This window comes from Protopterus annectens, chromosome 9.part0 (assembly GCF_019279795.1).
Source record: "Protopterus annectens isolate FY-2018-M chromosome 9.part0, PAN1.0, whole genome shotgun sequence".
Classification (NCBI taxonomy): domain Eukaryota; kingdom Metazoa; phylum Chordata; order Ceratodontiformes; family Protopteridae; genus Protopterus; species Protopterus annectens.
The window spans coordinates 1,282,852,273-1,282,867,304 of record NC_056743.1 but is presented as its reverse complement, the minus strand read 5'-3'; the positions used below and the strand labels follow the sequence as shown (position 1 = coordinate 1,282,867,304).

General features: G+C 40.4%; 1 protein-coding gene across 1 annotated transcript in view; it reads left to right on the top strand.

Annotated features, from left to right (window-relative positions):
* POLD2 (DNA polymerase delta 2, accessory subunit) overlaps positions 1–15,032 on the top strand; it is an 818,333-nt gene that overhangs the window by 641,073 nt on the left and 162,228 nt on the right. The gene's annotated exons all lie outside the window — the stretch shown is intronic.

Genomic DNA, 15,032 nt, shown 5'->3' with positions numbered 1-15,032 from the left:
CCCCAGCACGATCTGTTGTATCTTTTACATAAAAAAAACTGTGATTTTATACCATACCTCTTTATCAGGAAATTTGTTCCACTTGAAAACTGGCCTTTCCTCTTCCTTTTCCAGACTTTTTTGTATAACTTCACATGACCCTCTTAGTGACTTTGTCATCCCATCACAACACACCATTTTCCTCATGAAAATAACCTTGGATTACTTAACCTTTCACCTCCCTTGTACACTGAACCTTCTACAGCTATGACCATGTTATCTACCGTACTCCACACTTCTACTTCAGGCATAATGCTGCATCTGTCAGGACCCTCTTGAACTGTGCACTGTGCTCCATGTGGCTTTTGTAGAGTGTTTTTGCAATTAAATGCTCATTAATTTACCCCATTTATTCAGTTTGCCATGGCCATCTCCTTTTCACTTGATGACCCAGAGCTTCAGAAAACCAAAATGCCTAGTTTCATTTCTTACTCACACACTACACATGCACTCTTACTCTTTCCTAAATGTAACAAGCTGCATTTACTTCTGTTGTGCCAACCCACTAGCCTTCTGAGATGACTACTTTTTCCTGTCATATACATCACTACCCAATTTGGTGTACTCCAGAATTAGGTCACGTTTACACAATACTTGTGCATTTAATTGAATTTGTCTGCTTATCTGTAGAGTTTTTTTCTTTATACTTTCTAAGACTACTTTTATTAATTGTATTCAGTTCTATTATGTTGTGCTCAATTCCTGCCTTCCCTTAAAGGTCATGCCTAAAGATACAAAATGACTTTTTGTTTTTTTACAAAAACACCTATCTACAATTACAATTAAAACATTTTAAAAGTTGCTTCCAAACAAGGAAGGCTAAATGTACTGAGCAGTGTTTGCAGCTTGAATATTTATGGGTGGGCAGGAGGCATTTGTATCATTTGGGTTCCAGCTCTAATTTTACTAGATTAGCGTAGGGTAAGTATTGTGAATTAGTTTTTTTAATTGCTAAACTGTTAATCTTTTAAACTATGTATTTTACTGCAAAACACACTTTTTTTTTTCATACAAAAGATTCATGCTAGCACTTTTTGCTTGAAAAGAAAAGTTTGTTTCGCTCCTTTAAACATGATGTTTAAACCTCATTCCTCCTCCTGATCATTATTCTGCATATGCAATAAAGAATTTTGAACTGTATTGGTCTGTCGATAGACTCTAAAGCTCAGGCCTAAGGACTTCATTACCTTATGCTTGCAAGTTCTATGTTTTCTTTTAATTCAGTTGGTTTAATGATGATGCTCTTTCTTTACTAAATCTTCAAGAGATGTAATTTAGATCCTTATGCCATATTTCCATTGTAGAGTTTGTATGTTAAAGCTGTATTTTTAAGAATATTTTTTAAATATTTACTTTTATTTATTTAAACAAAATTTATTTTTTTGAGCTTTGTTTTTTAAATTTGCAAGTAAATTATATCATATTTATATTTGCAACTCACCTTAAGTTTTATTGTTTCTCCAAATTTTTATATATGTAGTCTTGTTCTTTCATGTTTATATGTAATTTGAATCTTATAATTCAGTATTTTTATTGTAAATTGCTTTGACATCATTGAAATAAAATGTTTTGATTTAAAATAGGTGGTTCCAGTAGAACTCTTCAGTCCATCTCCTTTTTCTAGATGGATTTCTTCCCTAGCAACCACACTTTGTGTCTTCTCTACCAGCTACTTGTGTGCCCATCTTACGCTCGCATAACCCCTTGCTTCTCTTTCAGCCTACTGTGACACAGCGAGAGACCATACAATACTTTATAGGCATGTTATCCATTAAGCTTCCCTTTTCTACCTCAGCAGCCAGATTCATAGAATGTGCATATATGCCAACACTCATGAAGTCCATTTTAGTCAAACCATTAATACTGCAACTCTCCTCCCTTATGTAGTGACGTGGGTGCCTGGTCTTATGTCTGCCACAATATTTGTGAAGTCTGCATTTCTGGAAGTGCAGTGTCCATATGTACTTTGTTACATCAAGATAGAGTAACCTGTGTAATAAGAGATTGGGATGCAGGAGATGTACCTCTGCACTATGCATTTTCCTTCTCTTCTTATTTTCATAATTGTACATTTTTGCTATTTTTTCATTACTGTTTGCATTGTTCTGGGCATCATCCATAAGATAGAGGTCCTTCTGGCATCACTTTTGCCACTTTCAGTGCTACTGCCTATTCCATGATCCTGTGAAGGACCACAGTGGGTAGAAGCTGGAAAAATGTTTTGCCTTGCATGAAAGCCTACAGTTTTTGAAATTTGCTACTTGCCAATAATGCCTTGTCGGCTATTGAGCTTAGAATGCTGTAGTCACTAGCTGTGAGATCACACTTCTGTTGTCTTAGAGTGGAATTAGTGAGACCTCTGCAAAATTTGAGAATCCTTTCTAGGAGTATCAGTATCTGATTTGTTGTGACTCATGTAGATATGTTTTCTTGAATTGTGTTGCACATTCTTTAAAAAACTGGTGAGGTGAGAACAAATAGCTGGGGCAATTCTCACTTTTTAAAAATGGAATTTGTTTCAGGTCCTGTCTCAGCACTCCTTCCCTCAGTCAACTGCAATGTCTTGTTTCCTGCCTTAGAAAAACCTCAGCTAATTAGTCAAGTATAAATAACAATACACGTGAAAAAGAATATTGTGTGCTCCTGCCAACAAAACTGCTAATTTCTGGTCTTTTTGCAGCAGTGTTTTTATAGTAAATTATCCAGTGCATTTATGGATCAATAAGCGTACACTAATCATTGTTAATCTAGAAATATGCTCAGTAAAATACAGTTTGAAATACATACATAGTATTTACACAAATATCTTTGCACCATAACATTGATTTTAGCATTGTATAAACTGTATTCATAAAGTGATTTATGTAACAAATTATTTTGAGTGCTTCTTTTATGTGACTAGCTCATGCACTTAATAGCATGCTTTTCTGCTGTCTGTAACTACTCCTTTGCTTTATTTTCCCAGGTGATTAAATTGTGTATTATTTTAGAGGTACACATAACATGCAGAAATAAAGGCTTGATACACTTATGACTCCAAGTGAGGGAAAGAATCCGACTATGACATTAAATTATGAGTCCTTAGAGCCTGAATGACCACACTGAGTGTAAGTAACAAAGCAGAAGTACATGTGTCTTGCAGTGTCTCTCCGTCCTTAGCAAGAAACTTTCAGATGTGATGGGCAAATAATGCAAGATCAACAGAGATCATTCCTAAAGAAAAAGTGTTCTAAATTTCATCTAGACCTCACATGGTGTACAGTGAGGAAGCTGACTAGGCTAGAAATGTGACAGGGAGTACACCCAAGCCATTCTTAAGTGAAAGTATGAGAATAGTTCTGTAAGGAAATACCTTAAAGCTGTCCTTTAAACAGAACCGACAGGGAGAATGGCAAAATCCATTGGATAGGACATCTGACCCCTCTGCTGTTTTCTCCCTCAACACTTCATGATTGGCTTTCATGTTTTTGAGTTCTCAGTTAGTCCACCTTTCACTATCTGATTTGAATTGTTTGTCTCCTATAGGCACCTTTTTCCATGTTAACAAAAAAATGCAAAAGAACTCCTACCCCTCCTAAACTCTCTTTGGTCTGCTGAATAAAACGTAACTAAAACATTAAGGAGACCTCTGTGGCACACGTATGCTAAAGATCCCATGATGGTTATTAAAAAAAGATTATTTGTAATTTTATTTAAAGCGGCACTTGCTAAGAAAGAGCAATCCCTTACATCAGCTGTCAAAAAGGCAATCCAGGACATCTCTCACAAAAATTCAACCAGTCAGTTTTAGCATATTTTACCTGTAGATCACTGCCAAACGTGAATCACATAAATCCCTACATAGTCTCAATGCCTTAAACATGCACTTAAATTAATAACTTCAACAATTTTCCTTTATCACATCTCCTAGTTGAACCTTCAAATGTAGAAAACAGATTTGGACTTGACATTTCACCCACTTTGACTCTGTGACCACATCAGATGTGGCACACTCAGTGCCATTGATGCCATATTTCGGTGCTCACATAGTTTTTTTTTTCCTTCATTCTTCATGACTACCAACCATCAGTCCTCTCCTAATGGTCTTGTACCCATTCATTCCCTTGTTGACTGTAACAGTTCATGGGGAGTGAGGTATACTCATCCAGACAGCAGCCATGGAGGGGGTGAATTTTTTTTATTTGGGTCCCTAATCCCTTTCCCCACTGGCTGACAAGCATATTTGTATATGTGAGGTTCTGTAGTACCTTCGCTGATGTACATGAGCAGTTTTGCACACATGAAGGCTAAGCTGTGAAGTTGGATTGACAGAGCCATCTCTACATCTCTGGCCCATCAATCAGCATGCTGTACATTTTTCTGTCTCCTTTGGCTGCAGGCACTGCAGTGGACCACACCACTTCATTCCCCAAGGGTGGGTGAGGCAGCATCAGCCACTCATGGTCACCATACTTTACAGTCCACTAAGATGTGCACACTTACCACTTTTGTACAGAAGTACAGCTTAATTAAATTTCTTAGATTACACAGCCAAAATCTCTAGTTACATGTAAATTAAACTCCCATTATGGAGACTTTGTATACTCAGTTTCTGTGGATGAATTAAGGAGTTCGGCACAAAAACTTCTAGTGTCAAACAGTGCTACTTTCACGGCTAATAAAAAAAAAAAAAAAAGCTGCTAACAAAATGCACATGTGGTGACATAAATAGACATGTATACATTGTCATTGTGTCATTTTTTCCTGTATTATTGCTGTAGCTTGATTTCATGATGCACATTACAGTAAGTGGTACCTTTGTAATTGCCCATCTCTGCACCCAGATCCACTGTCTGTACAACTACATCAACCAATCTACATCTCTGCCATTCTGTCCTTCAGGGCTACTAACTACCAGGCACACATGTCTAAATATGCCTTCTCATTCCTGGAGAAAGCCTCCAAGGAGATGGCTGATACACCAGCGTGTGCTGCCAAAGCTTCACTGTCTTCCCTTCTGGCTCTCACCTCCCAGGTTACCAGGCACTCAGAGTGCAGTTACAGTACTGCTGAAGCTTCAGCAAGGTCAGCAGTATCAGTAGCTGCCTGAAGAAGGTACTCCTGGCTATGCCTCCAGCTCCTTCCTGATGATTTCAGGACAAAGCTGATTGATGCCCTCCTGGACAACACAGCTTTGTTTGGTGCAAAAGTAGCTGATTTGTTTGTCACTTCAGCAAAAGGGGGAAAGAAATGCAAAATTTGAAACACCTGCTAGTCTTCCCATTCCTAAATTTCAAAGAAACTACCCAGCTAAAACACAGATCATCAGAAAACCATTCTCACCCTACTGCTCCCTCTAGGTCTAGAAAACCTACCAGAAAGCAACCCCCTCCAGCTAGAGCTACACCATCCTCTAGCCAGCGGCCGCCCTTTCAAGACAGGCAGGTAGCATCAGACTACGAGCGACACCATCCTCTAGCCAGAGGCCGCCCTTTCAAGATAGGCAGGTAGCATCTGACTACCTGCCAACCTTACAACCCCCGCCTTCTCCCCCTGTCAGTACGCCTCTCTCACTGCCTCCATGTGTGGATATCCATCACCTCAGACAAGTGGGTCCTTTCAGTCCTTCAAAATGGGTATTTCATGACCTGGCTTATGCCCCCAAAGCAAAAAGGCATCCCACAACTTCTAAAACAGTTACACCTCCTGCAGCCAGTGCTACAAGCACTGCTAGGTCAAGGCACCATAGAACTAGTGGCCCATCACAGCAAAAGGAAGAGGTGTCTACTCCAGGATTTTCCTGATGCCAAGAAAAGACCAATTCTAGATCTCTCATATCTCAACCTATTCCTAAAGGTTCCAACCTTCAGGATGTTGACCCTACCAACCCTTTTTCCCCTTCTTATCCCCCAGGGGTTTATGGCCACCTTAGATATAAAGGATGCCTATCTTCGCATCCCCATAAAGTCCACTTTCAGGAAATGCCTGAGGTTCTTGGTGGGCCCTTCTCACTTTCAGTTCTCTGCCTTGCCCTTTGGGCTTTCCACTGCACCCAGGATTTTCACCAAATGTTTGGCTCCAGTGATTGCCTTCTGCAGGACAAAGGGAATCCAGATATTCCCTTATCTGTGTGACCTGCTGATACAGGCAGGCAACCAGGAGACCCTCCTGCAACATATACGCCTTGTTTCTCTCCTACAGTCTACGGGATTCCAGATAAATTACCCAAAATCCCACCTGGAACCTACTCAAGACATTCTCTTCTTGGGGTGCAGAATTCGGTCAGATGTCATAAAAGCCTACCTTCCCCTCTAAAAGGTGGAAAACTTGACAGAATACCTCCTTCTTGTCCTTCAGTCAACAGAATTGACAGCAAGGCAGTACCTCAGGCTCCTGGGCTACATGGCAGCCACTATCCCCATGTTACCATTAGCAAGACTTCATATGAAAAAGTTGCAGTGGTACCTTCGTTCAGTCCTAGACCCAGCACTCCCACCCCTTGGAGTACAGGGTTCCCCTCCTACCATGCCTCAAACTAGAAATCCAGTGGTAGTTGACACAAGTGATCCTCAATCCAGGTCTTCCCCTCCAACCACCCCTACCCACACAAATCATGCACAAAGATGCCTTAGACTTGGGCTGGGGAGCAACTCTGGGCCATCAAGTAGTGTAGAGTCTGTGGCCAGAGCCACACAAACAAGAACACATTGGTGTTCCAGAGATGAGGAATTTGTCTAGCCCTTTGAACCTTCCAACCATATCTTCACCAAAGTCCACTAAAGGTTATCACAGACAATACCACAGTTCTGTGGTATCTCAACAAACAGGGAGAGACAAAGTCTTTCTTACTTTGCAGACTAGCTCTCCTAGTATGGGAATTGGCCACCTCACAGGGAGTGACCCTGCAGGCAGTCTACATTCCCTCTCTACAGAACTCCCAGGCAGACTGTCTCAGCAGAACCATCACAAACAACCACGAATGGATGCCTCACAGGGATGTCTTCCTGGATCTGGTGGGGTATACCTCAAATAGACCTGTTTGCCTCCTCTATCAACAAGCAAATTCCTAGATTCTGCACCAGAATACCACATCCTTAGGCACTGGAAACAGATGCCTTCTCAATCTTTTGAAAGGGGGAAGTTTCTCTATGCCCCCCCCCCTTCCCACTCGTCTAGAAGGTCCTGCTGAAAATCTAGCAGGACAGACCAAAAATCTTGTTGGTGATTCTCTACTTTCCGAGACAGCATACAACTGTCAAGCGCAGTCACCATAAGTTACCCCTCAGAGTGGACCTTCTCGCACAGCACAAGTGATCCCAAATGCATCCACAGTGGCAGTTACTGCAACCCCTTCAGACACCTTTACAATGAGGATGTGCTCACTGTCCTGCAGGATGCTAGGAAACCAAATACAAGAAAATCTTGCCTTTCAAAGTGGAATAGATTTTCTATACGGTGTCTCAAAAGACAGTTGGACCTGCTTGCAAGTGAGACCCCTCTAGTTCTGTCTTACCTGTGTGAGCTACTGCAGACAGGATTAGCCTGTTTCTCCATTAAAGCCTACTTGTCTGCTATTTCAGCATGCCTTCCTCTGGACCCCCTCTAGTGTCCAGATTACCAGCTAAGCTTTTTCCTCAAATGGTTTTTTCACCTGAGGCCCCCTAGGAAACCATCCCCACCCTCATGGGACATTAACTGTGTTTTGGAAAACCTCACTGTCCCTCCATTTGAGCCAGCAGACAAAGTTTCCCTAAAATACTGTACATTGAAAGCAGTACTACTTGTGACCCTGACCTCAGCCAGAAGAGTATCAGAGCTGCAAACCCTCATGGCTATTCCACCTTTCCTAGTTTTCCACAATGACAGGGTTACTCTTAGAACTAACCCTTCATTCATTCCCAGGGTGGTGAATGACCTCTCCCTGAATCAAGCCATCCACCTACCTGCCGCCTTCTCTAATCCACAGGGGGGACAGTGAGATAGTACTTCACTCCCTGGATGTACACAAGCAACTCAGGTTTTATCTGCATAAAGCGAAGCCCATCAGACAGGTTGATCAGCTCTTTATCTCCTTCCATCCCAGAGCCCTAGGGAAGGCAGTAACCAAACAAACTATCTCTACCTGGATTTCCAAAGCCATCACCTTCTGCTACAAATGCCATGGGAAATCCCTGCAAGGGACTGTTAAAGCACACTCCACCAGGGCTATGGCTTCCTCAGGAGCCTTCTTCAAGGGTCTGGATACCTCTACCATTCTTGAAGCAGCCACTTGGTTATCAGTGCACACCTTTACCAAACATTACTAGTTAGACCACATTTCTAGGGCCAGGGTAGGTTTTGCCAGGGCTAACCTTCACAGATTCCTGGAAGCCGCCTCTAGACCACCACCCCCTCTGTCACAGTGAGCTTTGGCACTCACCCATATGTTGAATACTGCAACATGGAAATAGAAGGACATAGAAAAGTTGTGTAAAAATCTTACCATAACCATAAATGTCCTTCTCTTCCATGTTGCAGTATTCCTTCCCACCCTCCTTTTAGGCTGCATTTCCCTTTCTGGGTGGCATTACCCTTACTAGTACTGGTTCCGACTGGGGCTTACAGTTCTGACGGCCGGTGTGTGCAGACATCACTTTTATGGCGCACGTTCCTTGAGCCACATCAAACGTCCCATGCACCATACAGTGACTAAAAACTTTTGTATACTGGCGGACGTTTGTGAAGCAAGAGGAGTAAACCCATATGTTGAATACTGCAATGTGGAAGAGAAGGACCTCTATGGTTATGGTAAGATTTTACACAACTTTTCTTTATCTCGTGTTTTGGTATTGTCTTTATTATCTATTCATTACGTACTTGTATTTAAGTGGGGATGTCCAGTGAGAAGACAGAGACTTGGGCCAATACATAAATCCCCCATTTGCAAAAAAAAGTATATGAAAGACACGGATTATGATGGCTAGCAGGAATAATGTCTGTATGGAGCTAATATTAAGTAAAGTCCGAGAAGAACAGTACATGCAGTAATTGGTAAGATAGCCAAGCTGTTAACTATACTGCGAGGGGAATTTTTGCATGATAGTTGATAGTGTCAGACAAGCTAATAGGTTATGACACAATATGAAAAACAGAAATTAAATGGCTAAACCAGGATAGGCATAGCATGAAGTAAAAAAAATTCTGAACTTGGAAAATACTGATGGCGATGTAAAATGAAGTGCACAAGATGGAAAGCACAAACTATTGCTGTATGTTGTGTATGGTAGACAAGCTGCTAGGTTATGACACAATATGGAAAACAGAAATCAAATGGCTAACCCAGGACAGACCTAGCATGAAATAAAACTGAACATGGAAAATACTGATGGTGATGTAAAATGCAGTGCAGAAGGCGGAAAGCACAAACTATTGCTGTACGTTGTGTATGGTACAAATGGTAGTATATTAAATGCTTAGTGAAACAAATGATACTACAAACAGTATATCACAAGCAGAACAATTTTGAGCTGATAAACCAATAAAAGCCCAAGAGGCAGCCTTTTATTTGAATGCAAAGCATTGTTATATAGAAACACTATGAGCCTTAAACAATCTGCTGAAAACAGTATGTGAGGCATGGTACAACTGTACTTAAGACAAATCTGAGGGAACGGAATGGTGTGAAACAGTATACAGTATTATCATTTAACAATTCCTATTGGTCAGGTACTTGTATAAAGTTCCTCAAAGTTGAGAGTCGTCCTCCTTCCCTTAGTGAGGATGGTCTGTGCATAGAATCCTGGCCAGAGTTTGACGACTTGATATTAAATGAAAAAAAATCCCTCTGACACACCTAGAAGAGACCAAACAGATTCTGTTGGGAGTGTGTTTTGTCTATTTTTCTCTCTTTCTGCAGTGGAAGATGGTCTGCAGGGTTTATTAGCTCTCTGAAAACCTTCCTGACTTGTAAGTGCATGGAACTGTGCTATAACCATCAACATAGATCCAGCTGGAAGAGAAGCAACAGAAATGTCTGGATGCTGCTGCAGGCCTAGGGGTCCAGTATCAAGCACAGGCAACAAAGTAGGACAAAATATATCCCATAATCCCTGATGTCCACGTATGCCACAATTCATCAGCATTTTGGGATAGTATTTCTGGGTTCTCCACATCTTCGATATTGACAAGGCTGTCTCGCATAAAAAATGTTTTGTTCTCACAAACAAAACCTTGGGAAGATGTTAAGTTTTTTCACTGGATTGTAAATCCACCTGCGTTTTCAAAGATTTGATCCAAATATCCAAGTCTAAAAAGTTTATCAGGATCAGCCACCAAAATACACTTATTGAGTAACCAGAGTTTCAGGTCCAAGTCCAATTGTGATGCAGTTTCTCAGATTGCATCTCCACATCCAGCTGTAGCTTTATAATTGATGTGTGGCTACAAAACTGTACAACTGACATGTCTTATTTTTGAAAAGATAATTGCCTATGCAGTGTGCATACTGTTTCAGAGGTAATGTACTGCACATGTTTTGTAATATGTTCTTTTATATTATTGTTGTAGTATTATAAAATTATTATAAAATGTGCAAATATGCTTAAAAAATGCCTGTCTGTAAGTTTTATGAATGTGGCTTTTGTTTAATTTGGATTTGCTTTGCAAAAAATGCTGATGGTATTATGCTTGGAGGGTAGGTTATGTCAAACTACTGTTTATAAAAAAAAGGAGGCATTGATAGTATGTGAGACTAAGTTAAGAAACTGAGAGGTTATGCATGTTGGTTGTTGTGGCTGACAGTTATATAATGCGGTAGTAAGACAATGTGATGCGTTATGTGCTGTTAGTGAAAATAAGTGTGATTGATAAGTTTGCCTGGTCCTGATCCTTTTGGCAAGCTATATGGGCCCCATACCTCTCAACTGTTATGAATTTCGCAGAATGTCCAGATTTTTGCACCATTTTTTGGTTTGTTCCTCATAAAATGTGTTTCTTTGGCAAATCATTGAGGACCAAAGTCACTAAATAACTGTGTTTGATTTTCAGGTATCATAGCCTTCAGAAAATCCATTATAATTCAAAACATGTAAGTTTATAAGAGCAGTATTCAAAATATATCCCTAATGTTTGCTCCTTTGTCCAGAATTCTTGTGCTAAGAAGTTGAGAGATGTGATGGGGCCATATGTGCACAGTGGAGGTGCCCATTGTTCTGTACAGTTGTTTTTTTGCATGCTTTGGAGAAGGACTTCTTTGTCAAACATTACTTTTGCTGTGAAATAAAGGTTCATAGGTAGGTACTAGGCTATTGGCCCTAGGGCCTATATAAACCTAGCCAAAGGTACCCTGGCTTTTGCCACCCAAGAAAATTATTTTCCTGTGCCACTGTCGAGCAGGGCCACAGAAGTGATCCCCGGGGTAAATTCCCTATTTCCCATCCAGTCATCAAAATTTTTCTTGAGTGCTAATGAGGAGCTTTGTTTGATAGATAGGTAGTTTGTTCCAGAATGTGGGAAGTCTCTGGGACAGGAATCTATCCCTCCAGCATGTTCTGTTTATTGTGGTGACTAGGTTTAGGTCCCTAGAAGCGTGTAGCTCGTAGGGATTGGGATTTCTTTAAGTGGAGCATGTCTAAAAGCTCTGGGTTTGACATAGCTTTGTGTGTTAGGCAGAGATCGCCACTGAGTAGGCGATATGCAATGGAGTAAAGCTGCAGTTTTTTGAGACTGTCTGCATAGGGCATCTCTTTGAGGCCAGTAATCCCTTTTGTGAGGTATTTCTGTGGCCTTTCCAGTTGTTGTAGATGTCTTGTGAGGTACATACCAAAAGGGGCATTGTACTCTATAATGGGTCTGAGTGACGAGTAGATGGGAACAATGACCTCTTTTTTCCTGGATGAGAAACCTTTTGTGATGAGGTGTGCCACATAGAAGGATTTCCTGACTACTGTGGCGATGTGATCATCAAAGGAGAGACTACTGTCCACCTGTGTCCCAAAGTCTGTTATCGCACTTTCGTTGTTAAGTAGACTACCACCTATGTGGTAGTTCATGAGTACTGAGTTTTTACCAAAAGGGATGACAATGCACTTTATGGCATTGAGCTTGAGGCCATGGCTTTGACACCAAGCATCTGTCTCAGTGAGGCCCTTTTGTAAGATGTCCACATCTTTTGGAGTCTTGATTATGGCTCCTAGTTTGCAGTCATCTGCGAACTTCGTTAGCCAAAGACCGTCTGTGTTGACCTCTACTTCAGAGAAGTAGATACCAAACGGGAGAGGACCCAGGACTGAACCCTGTGGTACTCCACTTGTCACTGGTCTGAAGTTGGATTTGGAGTCTGCTACTTTCACAGTGTGGGTTCTGTCAGTGAGCCAGTTGGCAACCCATCTTGTGACATAGGGATTTATACCTAGTTTATCTATAATTCCAGAGTGGGGGGATGATGTCGAAAGCCTTGGCAAGATCTAGATAGGCTGTGTGACTCATCTATGGCTTTGGTGACTGCTTCAAAGAAGTCTATCAGGTTTAGGAGACATGATCTGCCTTTTAATTTCAGAAAGATTCAAAGGACGCATTATAGCCAAGCTTTTTTTATGCCTTAGTGAAGTCTGATACATTTCCATCTGCTATATAGTTATAAAACAGAGATATACATGGCATTAAATAATTTAACTGACCAAGCAGAATTCTCACGATGCTTCTAGTGTTGTAGTAGAAAGTGCTTAAGTGAATACTGCTGTGGAAATACTGACAAAGCAAAACATTTGCTCTATTAATTGGTTGCGATGGAAGAAGAGTTTGTTTTGCACAACTGTTGCATCAATCAAAGTGCCTTGCAAGAATGAAGACCTAAACAAGGGGTATTTTGTTAGTCATGCTTACTGTGACATTGCAAGTTGGAGGTTCTGTATTGGGTGATTTCTACCAGGAAGAATTTGATTGACCTGTGTGCAACCAGTGTAGATGTGTCATGGGATATTTCCATGTGATCGCAAGACTTTCCAATAGCTACATATATTTCATGGATATATACTGGTTTCTGGAAATGCTAAATGCTCCATTTGTATTCTTTCTAATGTCGTGCAGATCCTTTAACACACAGTGTGTCTGGAGACTTTTGGTCGATGTGCTTGATAATTACAAGTTGTAAGCGAATGTGATTTTGAGCATGTCATAAGACATATCTGTACCAAGTGCAGTATCTGCAGTTCTTAAAGGTTGTATATTTAATTTCTGTCAAAATGTATAGTGGATAGTGCAGACTTTTGGATTAAATGCATTGAATCATTGCAATACAAGTTTCCAAGTATGTGTAACATTACCTTGTGTCTCATTGCATGAAGTTTACTCCATGTTGAGTGTGTTTTCCCACCTGAGGGATGTACACAGCTGGTTTATTTTGAGGAAATTTACATCAGTGTTGATGGGAATACTGGGAAAGTGAAAAACAGAGCTGCTGTCACATCAGTTTTTTTGTCTGTAATTTCTCCTGGTTTTGGGACCAAGTGACTTGTTCATGTGGATTTAGCCTCTGACTCAAAATTACATTGAATGTTTGGGATTGGCATATCAGTGATTTATTTGACAGTCAGCAGGAAAATTTAATGACATCGATAGGTACAATTTTGTTGGAGTAGAACTGTGAATTGATCTTGGCGCCTTTGTTTCATGTGGTTTGCAGTAATCTCAAGGATGAACTACTGCCTGAAGACTGCAAATTCTTCTAAAGATTGTCTAGTAAGGAGTCATACACTGCTTTAATACGACTTTGATTTAATGGTCTCCTAAAATGTTTGTTTTGCTTTGGGAAGTCTTGTGTTAATAAAAATGATTTGCATTTTTGTCAGTGTTAATGCCTTTGACAGTTTTGTGGTTCGAAAATGCTGTAGTTCATTTGCTTCTTTGTGTTTTGTACTTTCGGTCATTTTGCATTTCATGTTTGTCTTGTAATCTAAAAATGCTAAATACATTATTGGCTTCCATGCTGTACTGTCAAAAATTTCTGTAATTTGGAACTTCTGTCCTTGAGCCACCATTGAAAAGGAGTTTTGACCAGTTGGACTTTTTGCAAATAAATACTCAACTGACATGTTTTGATTGCTCCGATATTTGATGGTGCCATACATATGACTCAAATTTTCACACTTTTTATACCTATCTAGAAGTGATTCACTAATTGCCTTAAATCCTAGGTGGACCATGTGATGATGTGAAGTATTGCCAGCTATCCCGGGAGATGTAGGGCAGTGGATGTACAACATATGCCAGCATAGCTAGCTGGAGCTATGTAAAGAATGTTATGCCATTTGTATGTCAAACAGACTTGTACAGGTGCTTGTGTTGAAAATATATTTGTAAAGCGGCTTGTGTGAAAAATGTACCAACAGTGGATCCTGCTGGACAGAAAAGAAATACACCTGTATGTCAGACTGTATTGTAACTGTCGAAATGAATATATTGTAACAGAGTATACTGGAATAGAAGAGGTTAATCTCAGTCCAGATAACTTTGAAAAATAGTCTGAAATTAAATTACCTGGTTTAGGCCATAAAGATTGTATCTTACAGTTTGGATTTCAGCCAGAGACAAAATGTCTGTGAAAACCAGGACTAGGAATCCTACTGTATTGTCCTTGGGAGTTTACTAATTGCTACTGTGGAAGAGTGGAAGTTTTTGAAATGGTTTTATAGCTTCCTGACCCTATAATACATCTTGGCAATGGTCTGTCTGTGCATGGTGACACGTGTTAGATTCTGGTTCAGTTTCTAGTAAAGGGGATAGTGTGGGAAGCAGAAGTCAGATGACCAGATGTATGGGATGTCATTTTGTAATCTAGCACTGAAGTGATGTTTTAATACTAGATGAGGAAAGAAGTCTCAGGGCAGTCTGTTATTGGAACGGACAAGACCACTCACCCACTTAATCTTGCCTTGATTTAGTAAGTAGCCAAGGAATAGTAATTATTTAGATCATTCAGGAAAATATAGTGAGATTAGGTAAGTACTGTTTTTCTGTATCCATGTGAGTCTGTCCAT